Source organism: Somniosus microcephalus, chromosome 3 (genome assembly GCF_052327205.1).
Source record: "Somniosus microcephalus isolate GS21.2 chromosome 3, FLI_Smic_1.0, whole genome shotgun sequence".
In the NCBI taxonomy this organism is placed as follows: Eukaryota; Metazoa; Chordata; class Chondrichthyes; order Squaliformes; family Somniosidae; genus Somniosus; species Somniosus microcephalus.
In genome coordinates, this window is record NC_140989.1 from 377848094 (window position 1) to 377867655 (window position 19562).

At 52.6% G+C, this 19562-nt stretch overlaps 1 protein-coding gene across 1 annotated transcript in view; it reads left to right on the top strand.

The window, feature by feature from the left end:
- Positions 1–4778: 4778 nt before the first annotated feature.
- LOC147122459 (netrin-G1-like) overlaps positions 4779–19562 on the top strand; it is a 73884-nt gene continuing 59100 nt past the window's right edge. Inside the window, exon 1 of the mRNA XM_085983619.1 lies at positions 4779–5203. The gene's annotated coding sequence lies outside the window, so the exon portion shown is untranslated. The remainder of the gene's footprint in view (positions 5204–19562) is intronic.

Sequence of the window (19562 nt, forward strand, 5' to 3'; positions counted from 1 at the left end):
ACCTGCCCTTGTAGTGTTTGATGGGACAGTGTAGAGGGAGCTTTACTCTGTATCTAACCCATGCTGTACCTGCCCTGGGAGTGTTTAATGGGACAGTGTAGAGGGAGCTTTACTCTGTATCTAATCCATTCTATACCTGCCCTGGGAGTGTGTGATAGGACAGTGTAGAGGCAGCTTTACTCTGTATCTAACCCATGCTCTACCTGCCCTGGGTGTGTTTGATGGGATGGTTTAGAGGGAGCTTTACTCTGTATCTAACAAGTGCTGTGCCTGCCCTGGGAGTGTGTGATGGGACAGTGTAGTGGGAGCTTTTCTCTGTATCTATCCCGTGCTATTCCTGCCCTGGGAGTGTTTGATGGGACAGTTTAGAGGGTGCTTTACTCTGTATCTAACCCGTGCTGTACCTGCCCTTCGAGTGTTTGATGGGACAGTGCAGAGGGAGCTTTACTCTGTGTCTAACCCATGCTGTACCTGCCCTTGCAGTGTTTGATGGGACAGTGTAGAGGGAGATTTACTCTGTATCGACCCCGTGCTGTACCTGCCCTTGTAGTGTTTGATGGGACAGTGTAGAGGGAGCTTTACTCTGTATCTAACCTATGCTGTACCTGCCCTGGGAGTGTTTAATGGGACAGTGTAGATGGAGCTTTACTCTGTATCTAATCCATTCTATACCTGCCCTGGGAGTGTGTGATAGGACAGTGTAGAGGGAGCTTTACTCTGTATCTAACCCATGCTCTACCTGCCCTGGGTGTGTTTGATGGGACAGTTCAGAGGGAGCTTTACAATTCAATTCAATTCAATTCAAATGCTTTATTGGCATGAAAGTTTACAGGGAACCATATTGCCAAAGCTTACATAACAAAAAGTACAGTTTTCCAACATTCTGTAGGTGTCAAACAATTTTGACCTTCGTTGGGTACATACAATATTAATTTAAACAATATTAATTTAAATAGTCGTTGAACATCGTTGGGTACATTCAGTATTAATTTTAAACAGTCCTCAGGTTGCGACATGTTGTATAACCCGTGCTGTACCTGCCCTGGGAGTGTTTGATGGGAAAGTGTAGAGGGAGCTTTACTCTGTATCTAACCCGTGCTGTGCCTGCCCTGGGAGTGTTTGATGGGACAGTGTAGAGGGAGCTTTACTCTGTATCTAACCCGTGCTGTACCTGCCCTGGGAGTGTTTGATGGGACAGTGTAGAGGGAGCTTTACTCTGTATCTAACCCGTGCTGTACCTGCCCTGGGAGTGTTTGATGGGACAGTGTAGAGGGAGCTTTACTCTGTATCTAACCCGTGCTGTACCTGCCCTGGGAGTGTTTGATGGGACCGTGTAGAGGGAGCTTTACTCTGTATCTAACCCGTGCTGTACCTGCTCTGGGAGTGTTTGCTGGGACAGTGTAGAGGGAGCTTTACTCTGTATCTAACCCGTGCTGTACCTGCTCTGGGAGTGTTTGATGGGACAGTGTAGAGGGAGCTTTACTCTGTATCTAACCCGTGCTGTACCTGCCCTGGGAGTGTTTGATGGGACCGTGTAGAGGGAGCTTTACTCTGTATCTAACCCGTGCTGTACCTGCCCTGGGAGTGTTTGATGGGACAGTGTAGAGGGAGCTTTACTCTGTATCTAACCCGTGCTGTACCTGCCCTGGGAGTGTTTGATGGGACCGTGTAGAGGGAGCTTTACTCTGTATCTAACCCGTGCTGTACCTGCCCTGGGAGTGTTTGATGGGACCGTGTAGAGGGAGCTTTTCTCTGTATCTATCCCGTGCTATTCCTGCCCTGGGAGTGTTTGATGGGACAGTGTAGAGGGAGCTTTACTCTGTATCTAACCCGTGCTGTACCTGCCCTGGGAGTGTTTGATGGGACCGTGTAGAGGGAGCTTTACTCTGTATCTAACCCATGCTGTACCTGCCCTGGGAGTGTTTGATGGGACCGTGTAGAGGGAGCTTTACTCTGTATCTAACCCATGCTGTACCTGCCCTGGGAGTGTTTGATGGGACCGTGTAGAGGGAGCTTTACTCTGTATCTAACCCATGCTGTACCTGCTCTGGGAGTGTGTGATGCCGACACTGGGTGATGAAATGGGGTAATTTCCTGTCCCAGCACCAACATCCTTCACCTTCAGGAGCACAAAAGAGATGAAAAATCTCCAGTCTCTCGTGTGATAAAAATGCAATGTGACTTTATTCAGAGACCCAGACCATAAATAATTCAATCCTACAGCAGCAAATATTCATTGCGTGAGAGCTCGACCTGTGACTGGAGTTCTGCAGATTGATGGTAACCTGGTTACTCTCGATCACTGACTCTGCAGATTGACGGTAACCTGGTTACTCTCGATCACTGACTCTGCAGATTGACGGTAACCTGGTTACTCTCGATCACTGACTCTGCAGATTGACGGTAACCTGGTTACTCTCGATCACTGACCCTGCAGATTGACGGTAACCTGGTTACTCTCGATCACTGACTCTGCAGATTGACGGTAACCTGGTTACTCTCGATCACTGACCCTGCAGATTGACGGTAACCTGGTTACTCTCGATCACTGACTCTGCAGATTGACGGTAACCTGGTTACTCTCGATCACTGACTCTGCAGATTGACGGTAACCTGGTTACTCTCGATCACTGACCCTGCAGATTGACGGTAACCTGGTTACTCTCGATCACTGACTCTGCAGATTGACGGTAACCTGGTTACTCTCGATCACTGACCCTGCAGATTGACGGTAACCTGGTTACTCTCGATCACTGACTCTGCAGATTGACGGTAACCTGGTTACTCTCGATCACTGACTCTGCGGATTGATGGTAACCTGGTTACTCTCGATCACTGACTCTGCGGATTGACGGTAACCTGGTTACTCTCGATCACTGACTCTGCGGATTGATGGTAGCATGGTTACTCTCGATCACTGACTCTGCAGATTGACGGTAACCTGTTTACTCTCGATCACTGACTCTGCAGATTGACGGTAACCTGGTTACTCTCGATCACTGACTCTGCGGATTGACGGTAACCTGGTTACTCTCGATCACTGACTCTGCGGATTGACGGTAACCTGGTTACTCTCGATCACTGACTCTGCAGATTGACGGTAACCTGGTTACTCTCGATCACTGACTCTGCGGATTGACGGTAACCTGGTTACTCTCGATCACTGACTCTGCAGATTGATGGTAACCTGGTTACTCTCGATCACTGACTCTGCGGATTGACGGTAACCTGGTTACTCTCGATCACTGTCTCTGCGGATTGACGGTAACCTGGTTACTCTCGATCACTGACTCTGCAGATTGACGGTAACCTGGTTACTCTCGATCACTGACTGCGGATTGACGGTAACCTGGTTACTCTCGATCACTGACTCTGCAGATTGACGGTAACCTGGTTACTCTCGATCACTGACTCTGCGGATTGACGGTAACCTGGTTACTCTCGATCACTGACTCTGCGGATTGACGGTAACCTGGTTAATCTCGATCACCGACTCTGCAGATTGACGGTAACCTGGTTACTCTCGATCACCGACTCTGCAGATTGACGGTAACCTGGTTACTCTCGATCACCGACTCTGCGGATTGACGGTAACCTGGTTACTCTCGATCACCGACTCTGCAGATTGACGGTAACCTGGTTACTTTCGATCACTGACTCTGCAGATTGACGGTAACCTGGTTACTCTCGATCACCGACTCTGCGGATTGACGGTAACCTGGTTTCTCTCGATCACTGACTCTGCAGATTGACGGTAACCTGGTTACTCTCGATCACTGACTCTGCAGATTGACGGTATCCTGGTTACTCTCGATCACTGACTCTGCGGATTGACGGTAACCTGGTTGCTCTCGATCACTGACTCTGCAGATTGACGGTAACCTGGTTACTCTCGATCACCGACTCTGCAGATTGACGGTAACCTGGTTACTCTCGATCACTGACTCTGCGGATTGACGGTAACCTGGTTGCTCTCGATCACTGACTCTGCAGATTGACGGTATCCTGGTTACTCTCGATCACTGACTCTGCGGATTGACGGTAACCTGGTTACTCTCGATCACTGACTCTGCAGATTGACGGTATCCTGGTTACTCTCGATCACTGACTCTGCGGATTGACGGTAACCTGGTTGCTCTCGATCACTGACTCTGCAGATTGACGGTAACCTGGTTACTCTCGATCACCGACTCTGCAGATTGACGGTAACCTGGTTACTCTCGATCACTGACTCTGATGATTGACGGCAACCTGGTTACTCTCGATCACTGACTCTGATGATTGACGGTAACCTGGTTACTCTCGATCACTGACTCTGATGATTGACGGTAACCTGGTTACTCTCGATCACACTTATTACAGGATGTCTGTGTTAATGTTAAATCCTCTCTCACCGCATTCCCCTGTGGGACACAGCCCAGTATCCCAGCACAGTCCCCCATTCCCATGTGGACACCCACACTCTCACATACACTCACTCTCACTCACTCACTCACTCACACACCCACACACACTCTCACACACACTCTCACACACTCTCACACTCTCACACACTCTTACACACTCACACACACTCACACACTCACTCTCACTCTCAATCTCACTCTCTCACACACACACACACTCACACTCACACACGCACACTCTCTCACACACTCACTCACACACACACACTCACTCTCCCTCACACTCTCACACCCGTGTGTGTGGGTCTCAGGCCCATGCTGCCGCCCCTGTGCCCACACACAGGACTCTGCCCCTCACCCATTCCCCTGGAACACTGAGGGGATCCAGCCTGAGGAAGGTGATTTGCAGGGAGACTGCGAGCAGTGGCGGTGAGTGAGGGCTGCTCATTGATTCCAGGCTCCAGTTAGAGATCACTGTCTGTCTCCCAGCCACCTGCCCACAGGCAGTGTGTGCAAAGCTTTCACAAGCCAGCATTGAGCCTGAATTAAAGGGCTGCACGGCTCCAATCTGCCGAGTGATGAGCTTCCCCTGTTGGTTCATTCAGTGCGGATGCTGCTGTGGATCCGGGGGCTGGACGTGTCGAGCTATCGAGAGAAGGGAACCTTCGGCCGTCTCCAGTGAACACACGACTCTCAGAAACCAACCCGACTCAAACTGGGAGCTTTAAAGTGGAGCTGGGTCGGTGCAATCAGTCCCTGAAATAATCCGGGCAGGAAATAACCTTCAGAAAGAGCCGGTGAGTGAGAGAGAAATCGGGGCTCCGGGCAGGTGGATCTAGACTATTGCAGCCCAAGATTATTACAGAGTGTGGACAGGGTACAGCCCACATCAACAACAACAACAACCTGCATTTATATGGCACCTGTAACCAGTGAAACCTCCCAAGGTGCTTCACAGGAGCGGAAATCAGACAAACTGACCCCGAGACACATAAGGAGATATTAGGACTGGTGACCAAAGGCTGGGTCAAAGAGGGAGGTTTTAAGGAGCGTCTTAAAGGAGGAGAGAGAGGCGGAGAGGTTTAGGGGGGGAATTCCAGAACTTAGGGCCCAGGCAGCTGAAGGCACGGACACCAATGGTGGGGTGAAGGGAGTGGGGGATGGACAAGAGGCCGGAATTGGAGGAGCGCAGAGATCTCGGAGGGTTGTGCGCAATGTTCCCGTAAACTCCAGTGGTCCTGCACAGCGCTCCAGGGGTCCCGCAGAGTGCTCCAGGGGTTCCGCGCAGTACTCCAGGGGTCCCACGCAGCACTCCAGGGGTCCCACGCAGCACTCCAGCGGTCCACGCAGTGCTCCAGGGGTCCCGCGCAGTGCTCCAGGGGTCCCGCGCAGTGCTCCAGGGGTCCCGTGCAGCGCTCCAGGGGTCCCATGCTGTGCTCCAGGGGTCCCGTGCAGCGCTCCAGGGGTCCCGTGCAGTGCTCCAGGGGTCCCGCTCAGTGCTCCAGGGGTCCCGCACAGTGCTCCAGGGGTCCCGTGCAGTGCTCCAGGGGTCCCGCGCAGCGCTCCAGGGGTCCCATGCTGTGCTCCAGGGGTCCCGCTCAGTGCTCCAGGGGTCCCGTGCTGTGCTCCAGGGTCCCACGCAGCGCTCCAGGGGTCCCGCGCAGCGCTCCAGGGGTCCCGCGCAGTACTCCAGGGGTCCCGTGCAGTGCTCCAGGGGTCCCGCGCAGTGCTCCAAGGGTCCCACGCTGTGCTCCAGGGGTCCCGTGCAGTGCTCCAAGGCTCCTGTGCTGCGCTCCATGGGTCCCGCGCAGTACTCCAGGGGTCCCGCGCAGTGCTCCAGTGGTCCCGTGCAGCGCTCCAGGTGTCCCGCACAGTGCTCCAGGGGTCCCGCGCAGTGCTCCAGGGGTCTCGCGCAGTGCTCCAGGGGTCCTGTGCAGCGCTACAGGGTCCTGTGCAGCGCTCCAAGGCTCCTGTGCTGCGCTCCATGGGTCCCGCGCAGTACTCCAGGGGTCCCGCGCAGTGCTCCAGTGGTCCCGTGCAGCGCTCCAGGTGTCCCGCGCAGTGCTCCAGGGGTCCCGCGCAGTGCTCCAGGGGTCTCGCGCAGTGCTCCAGGGGTCCCGCGCAGTGCTCCAGTGGTCCCGTGCAGCGCTCCAGGTGTCCCGCGCAGTGCTCCAGGGGTCCCGTGCAGCGCTCCAGGGGTCCCGCGCAGCGCTCCAGGGTCCCACGCAGCGCTCCAGGGGTCCCGCGCAGCGCTCCAGGGGTCCCGCGCAGTACTCCAGGGGTCCCGTGCAGTGCTCCAGGGGTCCCGCGCAGTGCTCCAAGGGTCCCGCGCAGTGCTCCAGGGGTCCCGCGCAGTGCTCCAGGGGTCCCGCGCAGTGCTCCAGGGGTCTCGCGCAGTGCTCCAGGGGTCCTGTGCAGCGCTACAGGGTCCTGTGCAGCGCTCCAGGGGCCCCGCGCAGCGCTCCAGGGGTCCTGCGCAGCGCTCCAGGGGTCCCGCGCAGTGCTCCAGGGGTCCTGCGCAGTGCTCCAGGGGTCCCGGCAGCACTCCAGGGGTCCCGGCAGCGCTCCAGGGGTCCCATGCAGTGCTCCAGGGGTCCCGCGCAGTGCTCCAGGGGTCCCGTGCAGTGCTCCAGGGGTCCCGTGCAGTGCTCCAGGTGTCCCGTGCAGTGCTCCAGGGGTCCCGCGCAGTGCTCCAGGGGACCCGCTCAGTGCTCCAGGGGTCCCATTCAGTGATCCAGGGGTCCCGTGCTGCGCTCCAGGGGTCCCATGCAGTGCTCCAGGGGTCCCGTGCAGTGGTCTTTTCAATAGATAAACCGCGCATACGCTGTATTTTGAATGGGCCGCGCGGCCCGAGAGACAATGAGATGGAACATTGGTTGTGGGGCTGGAGGAGGTTACAGAGATAGGGAGGGGTGAGGCCCTGGAGGGATTTGAACACAAGTATGAGAATTTTAAAATCCAGGCGTTGCAGAGATCCTGGTTTTATTTCAGTGAGAGCAGAGTGTGGAATTTCGAAGCTCTGTTTATATTTGGATTGATTTCTTTGTCCTCAGATATCTTTTAAATCTAATCTCAGGCTCAGTTTACAGAACTCTTTCTAAATACCAATAAATCCCCAGTCATTGCTTGTGTTGTTCTGAGGTTTATCAAACGGACACGTTAATTGTTGTCGATTGTTTCTGGGGAGAACAGTGTGGAGCAGAGTTTGGGAGAGAATTCCTTTCCCCGTTTCTCACCGCACGGCCGAGGGTTTGATGGAGTCGATGGTCCAGCCTGCGATCCGAAGCAGCTCGATCTGGGTGTGTGGCGACGCGCTGATCCGGATTAACGGACTGAGGATTTGCTGCTGCAACAATTGAGATGCCTGAAGGACAGAAGTTTATTCCGCGAGTCTCTGCGATCGGGGCTCTGGGCGTGTTGGTTACTGAGGCTCCGGACCGCCAAATCTGCGGAGGGCCCAGATTAGGAGGCGGGGGGAGATTCAGAAGGTTCAAGGACCCGGCACAGCGATATTATGGGATGGGCAATGGGCTGGACAGGGGCACAGGGATATTATGGGATGGGCAATGGGCTGGACAGGGGCAGAGGGATATTATGGGATGGCCAATGGGCTGGACAGGGGCAGAGGGACATTATGGGATGGGCAATGGGCTGGACAGGGGCAGAGGGATATTATGGGATGGGCAATGGGCTGGACAGGGACAGAGGGATATTATGGGATGGGCAATGGGCTGGACAGGGGCAGCGGGATATTATGGGATGGCCAATGGGCTGGACAGGGGCAGCGGGATATTATGGGATGGGCAATGGGCTGGACAGTGGCAGAGGGATATTATGGGATGGGGAATGGGCTGGACAGGGGCACAGGGATATTATGGGATGGGCAATGGGATGGACAGGGGCAGAGGGATATTATGGGATGGGCAATGGGCTGGACAGGGGCACAGGGATATTATGGGATGGGCAATGGGCTGGACAGCGGCAGAGGGATATTATGGGATGGGCAATGGGCTGGACAGCGGCAGAGGGATATTATGGGATGGGGAATGGGCTGGACAGGGGCAGAGGGATATTATGGGATGGGCAATGGGCTGGACAGGGGCAGAGGGATATTATGGGATGGGCAATGGGCTGGACAGGGGCAGAGGGATATTATGGGATGGGCAATGGGCTGGACAGGGGCAGAGGGATATTATGGGATGGCCAATGGGCTGGACAGGGGCAGAGGGATATTATGGGATGGGCAATGGGCTGGACAGGGGCAGAGGGATATTATGGGATGGGCAATGGGCTGGACAGGAGCACAGGGATATTATGGGATGGGCAATGGGCTGGACAGGGGCACAGGGATATTATGGGATGGGGAGTGTGCTGGACAGGGGTAGAGGGATATTATGGGATGGGCAATGGGCTGGACAGTGGCAGAGGGATATTATGGGATGGGCAATGGGCTGGACAGGGGCACAGGGATATTATGGGATGGGCAATGGGATGGACAGGGGCAGAGGGATATTATGGGATGGGGAATGGGCTGGACAGGGGCACAGGGATATTATGGGATGGGCAATGGGCTGGACAGGGGCAGAGGGATATTATGGGATGGGCAATGGGCTGGACAGGGGCAGAGGGATATTATGGGATGGGCAATGGGCTGGACAGGGGCAGAGGGATATCATGGGATGGCCAATGGGCTGGACAGGGGCAGAGGGATATTATGGGATGGGCAATGGGCTGGGCAGGGGCAGAGGGATATTATGGGATGGGCAATGGGCTGGACAGGGGCAGAGGGATATTATGGGATGGGCAATGGGCTGGACAGGGGCAGAGGGATATTATGGGATGGGGAATGGGCTGGGCAGGGGCAGAGGGATATTATGGGATGGGCAATGGGCTGGACAGGGGCAGAGGGATATTATGGGATGGGCAATGGGCTGGACAGTGGACAGAGGGATATTATGGGATGGGCAATGTGCTGGACAGGGGCAGAGGGATATTATGGGATGGGGAATGGGCTGGACAGGGGCAGAGGGATATTATGGGATGGGCAATGGGCTGGACAGAAGGATATTATGGGATGGGCAATGGGCTGGACAGTGGACAGAGGGAATTCAATGTCAGTCAGTGTGAGGTGATATATTTTGATTAAATTAACACCAGCAGTGATTATACTGGGAATGGGAGTGGGCTCGGGGCTGGGGGGAGCAGAGGGATTTGGGGGCAGTGTCACAGGTCATTAAAGGCAGCACCTCAGGGTGATAAGGCCGTGAAATAAGTTACTGGAATTCGAGGTTTTATCTCGAGTTATAGAATGTAAAAGCCCTGAGGTAATGATGAGTTTATGTCAAACCTCAATAATCTCTCAGTTGGAGCACTGTGTGCAGTATTGGGCTCCACACTATAGGGAGGATATTGAGGCTTCAGAGAGGCAACAGCACAGATTCACTCGGATGCTGCCTGGTTTGAGGGAAAACAAATATGGAGAAAGACTTGAAAAAATGGGTCTCTGTTTCTCTATCCCTGTCTCTGTTTCTCTGTATCTCTCTCTGTCTGTTTCTCTCTCTCTGGGGATGAATGATTTGATACTAAGATTAATCCCCCGTCACTATTTGAAGTTAAACAGTGACTTTTTTATTCATTTCATGTGATGTGGGTGTCACTGGCTGGGCCAGCATTTATTGCTCATCCCTATTTGCCCTGAGCCACCAGTTCAGGGGGCAGTTAAGAGGCAACCACATTGCTGTGGGTCTGGAGTCACATATCGGCCAGACTGGGTAAGGACGGCAGATTTCCTTATCGGCTCATTAGTCCAGGCCTGTGGATTACTAGTCCAGGAACATAACCACTATGTTACCGCACCCCATACATGATTACAGGACAAGGAGACACAGGTCCAGACTGGGAAAAGGCAGGTTCAGGGCTGGTGTCAGGAGACACTTCACACCGAGAGTGACCGATATGTGAAATGGGCCCGGGGCAGGGGAGTGGGATTGAAACCTCTGGGCCATTCACAAGGGTCAGTGGGAGGCTGTCATGCGCGGGGCTGGGGGATTTGTAGGATTTCTTGGAAAGGTGGGGCTGGATGGGCTGAACGGCCTCCCTCTGCGTCTCTCTTAAAGCTGCCAGACTTGCCTTCATTTCTCGAGTTAAATGCTGCAGGCACGAGGGGTCCAAGAAGCCCTTGCCCCAAGGTTTATGTGTTTAATCCTTCCATAGAATCTCACAGCACAGGAGGAGACCATTCGGCCCATTGTGCCCGTGCCGGCTCTTGGAAAGAGCTGTCCAATCAATCCCACTCCCTGCTCTTTCCCCAGAGCCCTGTACAGGTGGGACATTAGTCAGCTGTCCCGGGAAGATTGTGAACAGCAACAGGACAGATCCCTGAAGCAGTGCAGACATCTGACCCCTGCCCTGGACTCTCCCCTCCCCTCCCCATATTATTAACACTGTATGTGGGTTTTATATATAAATAACCGCAGAACACTTTTCACAACCCAAAACCGTGCTGAATATCCGATTCATGTTGATTGGGGCAGAGGAGTGTTGAAGGAATTGGAGAGTGTAACTGGGCGGGCTTTAGGACCGCGCGGAATGCTGAGCTGGGGCCAGGTTCCCAGTCTGAGCTCCTGGATCCAGATTTCATTTTTCTCTCTGAGAGTCTCCGGCTCCGGGCCGCCTCCCGCCCGCTCTCTCTATTCCTCTTTCACTTTTCCTTTATTTCTCTCCCAATCATTTTTTCTCTTTCTGTTTCTCATTCCCTTTCCTCACTTCTGTCTCTTTCTCCTTTCTCTTTTTCTCTCTTCCCTCTCTCCCTCCCTCCCTCTATCTCTCCCCCTCTCTCTCTCCCCCTCTCTCTCTCTCTCTCCCCCTCTCCCTCTCTCTCTCCCCCTCTCCCTCTCTCCCCCTCTCTCCCTCGCTCTCTCAATTCAAATTCAAATTCAAATCGCTTTATTGGCATGATAAGGTACATCTTATGTTGCCAAAGCATCAAAATACATTTATGGTTGAACACATAAACGCAGTTCTATTCATACAGTGTATAAACAGGTATATCCCTGAGTGTATAAATATACATTCGCCTTGTTTATATATACTCTTTTCTTAGTTTACTGGTTGTCCCTCTGTTCATGGCAAGCTGTAACATAGTGTGCCGCCAGTGTTACACAGCTTCTCTCCTCCCCCAGTAGGAATGGGAGTTTTTGGTTGTCATTCAGATTTCTGAATTCAGGGCATATTTGTGAGAATTTTTGGTAGAAATTCTCCCTGATGCCCTGACATTTTCCACAGGCTGTGAGGAAGTGCATCTCTGTCTCTACTACTCCCTGACTGCAGTGAGCGCATATCCTGTCTTCTCTTGGCAGCCTGGTCTGCCTGTGTCTGCCTTTTTCGATCACTAGGCTATGTTCGCTAAGTCTGTACCTTGTCAAGGTTCTTCTCAGTTTGTTATCCTTTACCATGGTCAGGTAATCAGCTATGTTGTATTGTCTGTCTCTCCCTCTCTCACTCTCTCTCTCCCCTGAGTGCGGATTCTGGGCTAAACTCCTCCGATGCCATTGAAGAGGCTCCTGGACTTGTTGCTGAGCAATGCGGAGCTGGCTCCGGGATCTCGCCCCGTCCGGAGCTCGCTGATCTCCCCCAGAGTGAGTCAGACTCTGTCCCAGGATCTCCCGGGATCGCCTTGCTGTTTCCAGCAGCGATTGGCAGCTTGGCCCGGGGATCAGACAGGTTCCTGTGTGGATTGTACAGGAGGGCTGGAGAATTGGAGAGGAAGATTCTGTGTGCATTCTACAGCAGCAATGGGCCATTGGAGAAGAGGCTTCTGTGCATTGTATCTGAGGATAGCAGGCATTGTATAGAGAGGTGTGGATTGTATAGGAGGGGTGTGTGCATTGTATAGGGGGCTGTGTGCATTGTATAGGAGGCTGTGTGCATTGTATAGGGGGATGTGTGCATTGTATAGGGGGCTGTGTGCATTGTATAGGGGGCTGTGTGCATTGTATAGGACGATGTGTGCACTGTATAGGGGGCTGTGTGCATTCTATAGGGAGCTGTGTGCATTGTATAGGAGGCTGTTTGTATTGTATAGGAGGATGTGTGCATTGTATAGGGGGCTGTGTGCACTGTGTATGGGATGTGTACATTGTATAGGGGGCTGTGTGCATTGTATAGGGGGCTGTGTGCATTGTATAGGAGGATGGGTGCATTGTATAGGGGGCTGTGTGCACTGTGTATGGGATGTGTACATTGTATAGGGGGCTGTGTGCATTGTATAGGGGGCTCTGTGCATTGTATAGGGATTGTATGCATTGTATAGGGGGCTGTGTGCATTGTATAGGGGGCTGTGTTCAGTGCAGGGTGAGTTACTCCGCCTCCTGCAATCTGTCAATCTCCAACACTCCCAGAGTCACATTCCCATTCACCCTGGGATGGAGTGGCTGGAACACTGAACAGCGCCCCCTGCCGCTCCGGCCCAGTCTCACACCCTGGACCACTCCCAGTGTTGGGGACAATTGGCTTTCACTGAGCATCTCCCCACTCACTCATTCCCACATTGTCTAACTTTAGAAACCATTAGAGATGCAGAAGGAAATTTCTTTATTTAATGGTTAATGAAGAAATAATCCTGAACACACAACACTGGGATTGGATGAGCCTTAAATCAGCGTTGGTGGAAATGAGATTTTGATGAACAGCCTGATCCTGAACTTGTTCTGTTTCCCCGCCGTGTGTTTAATGCTCCTGTCTGGCATCAGATTAACTTTCCCCGACATTTCATTTAATGTCTAAATCATAGAGTTTCCAGAGCGAGGGCATCAAACCAGCCCACATCCCAGAACCACACACTGGGCAAGATTCAAACTCCCCTCAGCTCTGAGCTTTCTATAAATTCAAACCCAACTCGCCTGTTCTCAAGGTGTAATGATTTATATTGACCTGCAGCTTGTGAAGATAATGTGATCACTGAAAATAATCTCCCTTCAACTAGGCAGAAAATATCACAACCTCATCAAACTCTAGTGATGTCTGACTGTGAGAACATCCAGCCCTACAACCCTCCGAGATCTCTGCACTCCTCCAACTCTGGCCACTAGTCCCTTCGCCCCACCATTGGCGGCCATGCCTTCAGCTGCCTGGGGCCCAATTTCTGGAATTCCCTCTCGAAACATCTCCGCCTCTCGAACTCTCTCCGGCTTTAAGACACTCCTTAAAACCTACTTCTTTGACCAAGCTTTTGGTCACCTGTCTGAATATCTCCTTATGTGGCTCAATGTCAAGGTTTGTCAGATTACGCTGCTGTGAAGCACCTTGGGGCATTCTACTACGTTAAAGGTGCTATATAATCGCAAGTTGTTGTTGGTGTGACTGGAGATGGTGAGTGTGTGTTGGTGTGTGACTGGAGATGGTGAGTGTGTGTTGGGGGTGTGACTGGAGATGGTGAGTGTGTGTTGGGGGTGTGACTGGAGATGGTGAGCGTGTGTTGGGGGTGTGACGAGATGGTGAGTGTGTGTTGGTGTGTGACTGGAGATGGTGAGTGTGTGTTGGGGGTGTAACTGGAGATGGTGAGCGTATGTTGGGGGTGTGATTGGAGATGGGGAGTGTGTGTTGGGGGTGTGACTGGAGATGGTGAGTGTGTGTTGGGGGTGTGACTGGAGATGGTGAGCGTGTGTTGGGTGTGTGACTGGAGATGGTGAGTGTGTGTTGGGGGTGTGACGAGATGGTGAGTGTGAGTTGGTGTGACGAGATGGTGAGTGTGTGTTGGGGGTGTGACTGGAGATGGTGAGTGTGTGTTGGGTTGTGACTGGAGATGGTGAGTGTGTGTTGGGGGTGTGACTGGAGATGGTGAGTGTGTGTTGGGGGTGTGACTGGAGATGGTGAGCGTGTGTTGGGGGTGTGACGAGATGGTGAGTGTGTGTTGGTGTGTGACTGGAGATGGTGAGTGTATGTTGGTGTGACTGGAGATGGTGAGCGTGTGTTGGCGTGACTGGAGATGGTGAGTGTGTGATGGGGGTGTGACTGGGGATGGTGAGCGTGTGTTGGTGTGACTGGAGATGGTGAGTGTGTGTTGGTGTGACTGGAGACGGTGAGTGTGTGTTGGTGCGACTGGAGATGGTGAGCGTGTGTTGGTGTGACTGGAGATGGTGGGTGTGTGTTGGTGTGATTGGAGATGGTGAGTGTGTGTTGGTGTGAGTGGAGATGGTGAGCGTGTGTTGGTGTGACTGGAGATGGTGAGTCTGTGTTGGGGGTGTGACTGGAGATGGTGAGTGTGTGTTGGGGGTGTGACGAGATGGTGAGTGTGTGTTGGGGTGTGACTGGAGATGGTGAGTCTGTGTTGGGGGTGTGACTGGAGATGGTGAGTGTGTGTTGGTGTGACTGGAGATGGTGAGTGTGTGTTGGGGATGTGACGAGATGGTGAGTGTGTGTTGGTGTGACTGGAGATGGTGAGTGTGTGTTGGTATGACTGGAGATGGTGAGTGTGTGTTGGGGGTGTGACTGGAGATGGTGAGTGTGTGTTGGGGGTGTGACGAGATGGTGAGTGTGTGTTGGGGCTGTGACTGGAGATGGTGAGTGTGTGTTGGGGGTGTGACTCGAGATGGTGAGTGTGTGTTGGGGGTGTGACTGGAGATGGTGAGTGTGTGTTGGGGGTGTGACTGGAGATGGTGAGCGTGTGTTGGGGTTTGACTGGAGATGGTGAGCGTGTGTTGGGTGTGTGACTGGAGATGGTGAGTGTGTGTTGGGGGTGTGACTGGAGATGGTGAGTGTGTGTTGGGGGTGTGACTGGAGATGGTGAGCGTGTGTTCGGGGTGTGACTGGAGATGGTGAGCGTGTGTTGGGGATGTGACTGGAGATGGTGAGTGTGTGTTGGTGCGACGAGATGGTGAGTGTGTGTTGGGGGTGTGACTGGAGATGGTGAGTGTGTGTTGGTGTGACTGGAGATGGTGTGCGTGTGTTGGAGGTGTGACTGGAGATGGTGAGTGTGTGTTGGGGTGTGACTGGAGATGGTGAGTGTGTGTTGGGGTGTGACTGGAGATGGTGAGTGTGTGTTGGGGGTGTGACTGGAGATGGTGAGTGTGTGTTGGTGTGACTGGAGATGGTGAGTGTGTGTTGCGGGTGTGACTGGAGATGGTGAGCGTGTGTTGGGGTGTGACTGGAGATGGTGAGTGTGTGTTGGGGTGTGACTGGAGATGGTGAGTGTGTGTTGGGGTGTGACTGGAGATGGTGAGTGTGTGTTGGGGCTGTGACTGGAGATGGTGAGTGTGTGTTGGTGTGACTGGAGATGGTGAGTGTGTGTTGCGGGTGTGACTGGAGATGGTGAGCGTGTGTTGGGGTGTGACTGGAGATGTTAAGTGTGTGTTGGGGGTGTGACTGGAGATGGTGAGTGTGTGTTGGGGGTGTGACTGGAGATGGTGAGTCTGTGTTGGGGGTGTGACTGGAGATGGTGAGTCTGTGTTGGGGGTGTGACTGGAGATGGTGAGTGTGTGTTGGGGGTGTGACTGGAGATGGTGAGCGTGTGTTGGGGGCGTGACTGGAGATGGTGAGCATGTGTTGGAGGTGTGACTGGAGATGGTGAGCGTGTGTTGGGGTGTGACTGGAGATGGTGAGCGTGTGTTGGGGGTGTGACGAGATGGTGAGTGTGTGTTCGGGGTGTGACTGGAGATGGTGAGCGTGTGTTGGGGGTGTGACTGGACATGGTGAGCGTGTGTTGGGGGTGTGACTGGAGATGGTGAGCGTGTGTTGGGGGTGTGACGAGGTGGTGAGTGTGTGTTGGGGGTGTGACTGGAGGTGGTGAGTGTGTGTTAGGGGTGTGACTGGAGATAGTGAGTGTGTGTTGGGGGTGTGACTGGAGATGGTGAGTGTGTGTTGGGGGTGTGACTGGAGATGGTGAGTGTGTGTTGGGGTGTGACTGGAGATTGTTGTGTATGTACCTTTAAGAGAATAACTGGTCTCAGACTGCAGTACCAGCAGCGACCACCCCCTGTATAAAAGGCGCTAGTGAGCCTCTGTGTTTTTAGTTTCACTATTGACTTCCACCAGTAAAGACTTATTTTTTTCACTCCTGCTGTCCGTGTCTCAATTATTCATGGACGTAACACTGGCGACGAGTAAGAAACGAACTTACCTGCAACTCGGCAGCACCTCAGACGACGTTATTGAAGGTCGAAGCCAGAAAAAAAAAAAATTCAAAGAAACTCGAGAAACGGGCGTCGACTGTGGGCAACCGCCCTCCAAATCGTCGGATTGAAATCTTGCAGGAGCGACTGTCCAGAGCCAGGCTTGGTTCCTCAGTCTGTGGTTTCCCAGCTAATCGGGCTGGTGGCAGGTAGTGCACTGATCCTTCCTGGGCTGCGGCGGGCTAGAGCTCGATCGGGTGGCTCTTCAACGGGGCCGGGCAGCGAGTCGGGAAGCAAAGAGAGAGAGAGAGGCTGGAGCACACAGGGCGCGGCCGGTGCTTCGAAGCCGGGCAGCGTTCGGACCTAAGAAGAGGGAGCGAAGTGTCCCAGAGGATCCGCTCCACGATGGGAAAATAATAAAAGCAAAAAAATTATTATTAAACGCGCAAGAAACCGTGGAAAGCAGCGCTAACAACAGCGGGGAAGAAGGCAAAGCGCGGGAGGCGCCATTTTGTTAAATCGGGGAAGAAGGCAAAGCGCGGGAGGCGCCATTTTAGATTTGCAAGATGCCGAAGACTGGCTGTATCACTGCTTTTGATAATACAATAGAGGACTGGACCACGTATGTGGAACGAGTCGAGGTATATTTCGAGGCAAACGAAATAGCGGAGGGGAAAAAGGCATCGATATTGCTAAACTTAATGGGCACTAGAACGTACGGCCTATTGCGGGACCTGATTACTCCAGCCAAACCGAAGGCGAAGAGTTTTAACGAAATTGTTGCTGTCCTACAGGAACACTTAAACCCTGCACCGCTGTTGATAGCAGAAAGATTTAAATTCCACAGGAGAACTCAGCACAAAGATGAGAGCAATGCTGAGTATCTTACGGAACTACGCAAGCTATCAAAGCACTGCCAGTTCGGAGCAGGACTGGCAGATACCCTACGGGACAAATTTATCTGTGGACTCCTGAGTGAAGGAACACAGAAGAAGTTACTCTCAGAGAAAGAGCTGACGCTAGATAAGGCTTTCAGCATGGCAGTATCGTATGAAGCAGCAGCCAGGGGAGCTGCAGAAATTCAACAAAAACCACAGGAATACGGCACCCACGAAATGATATGGGGATTTGCAAAATGTTATCGCTGCGGCAGAACTAACCACGACCAGACGGACTGCTGGTCCAAAGACAAAATATGCAGGCAATGCGGGAAGATGAGACACATTGCACGAGTTTGCAGGTCTGGGAAAAAGACCAGCGACAACAAAAAGGCTACTAAGGAACCGTACAAGAAAGTACAAAAGATGACGGACAGTAGTTCCGAAGACCAGATGAGCGATAGTGAATCCAGGAACAGGAGACTAAGCTGTCTCAAACTTCACAATGTAATCGCAAAAGAGGATCACCGAACCATTTGGGTCACCCTCACGATAGCAGGGTCCCAAGTTAAAATGGAATTGGATACAGGATCAGCGCTAACCGTCATGAATCGACGAGACTACGAGCGGCTATTTTCACACATACCCTTGAGAGAGACATCCATCATCTTGACGACGTATACGGGGCAAAAAGCATACCCCAGAGGAAAAATAAGGGTGCCTGTCGAATACAACGGCAAGAAAATACGGAAATTGTATCTCTACATACTGCCAAATGGTGGACCACCGTTATTGGGACGGGAATGGATCAGGAAGATAAACTTAGATTGGCACTCCATTCAGGCAATGACGGTGGATGGTAAAAAAGATGAAGACGTCACTCCTGGACGATTGTCAACAATCTTAGCTAACGCCAAAGAGGTATTTCAACAAGAACTGGGCACACTTAAAGGCGTAAACGCCTCGATAAAAATAGAAGAGAACGCAGTTCCCAAGTTTTTCAAAGCAAGACCGGTACCATATGCAATTCGCGCAGCCGTCGAGGCAGAGCTGGAGAATCTGGAGAAGGCGGGCGTGTTGTCTAAGGTCGACTGGAGCGAGTGGGCGACACCCATCGTTCCTGTCATGAAGAAAACGTTAAGCAATAAGTCCGGGGAGCCAAGGAAGATTCGCATCTGTGGGGATTTCAAGGTGACGGTGAACCCAGTCCTTCACACAGTACAATATCCTCTTCCAAGGATAGAAGACATCTTCGCCTCACTGTCTGGAGGGAAGCGTTTTACAAAAATTGACCTAGCACAAGCATATTTGCAGATGGAGGTTGAAGGGTCCTCTAGGAAGTATCTCACGATAAACACTCACAAAGGTCTTTACCAGTATCATCGATTGGTATTCGGAGTAGCATCGGCTCCGGCGATATGGCAAAGAGCGATGGAACAAGTCCTGTAAGGGATTCCGGGGACTCAGTGTTGCTTGGACGACTTCCTTGTAACAGGTGAAGATGACAGTGAACACCTTAACAACCTAGAACAGGTGCTCACTAGATTACGGGAACATGGGCTGCGAGCCAACCGCCCCAAGTGCGAACTTCTTAAGAAACAGAGATCGTATTGTGGCCACGTGATTGATGAAGAGGGGTTACATAAGTCCCCTGACAAAATTGAAGCGGTTGTTAAGGCCCCAGCGCCTGAAAATGTGTCGAATCTGAGGTCATTCCTCGGATTGGTGAATTACTATCATAAGTTTTTGCCGAATTTGTCGACAATTCTGCACCCACTGAACGCCCTGCTACGAACGGGGGTAGCATGGAAATGGAGCGATGATTGTAAGCGTGCTTTTCAGAAGAGTAAGGACTTAATCACTTCAAGGGAAGTATTGGCTCACTACAACCCAGCACTGCCAATCAGGCTGGCGTGTGATGCGTCTCCCTACGGCATTGGGGCGGTACTGTCACATAAATTCCTTGATGGTTTAGAGAGGCCGATAGCTTTTGCGTCACGCTCGTTAACTTCTGCTGAGCGTAACTACGCCCAGATTGACAGAGAGGCCCTCAGCCTAGTGTGGGGGGTGAAGAAGTTCAATCACTACCTGCACGGTCAAAAGTTTACTCTACTAACCGATCATCAACCTCTTGTCTCCATTTTCAACCCTCAGAAGGGCGTACCGATAAT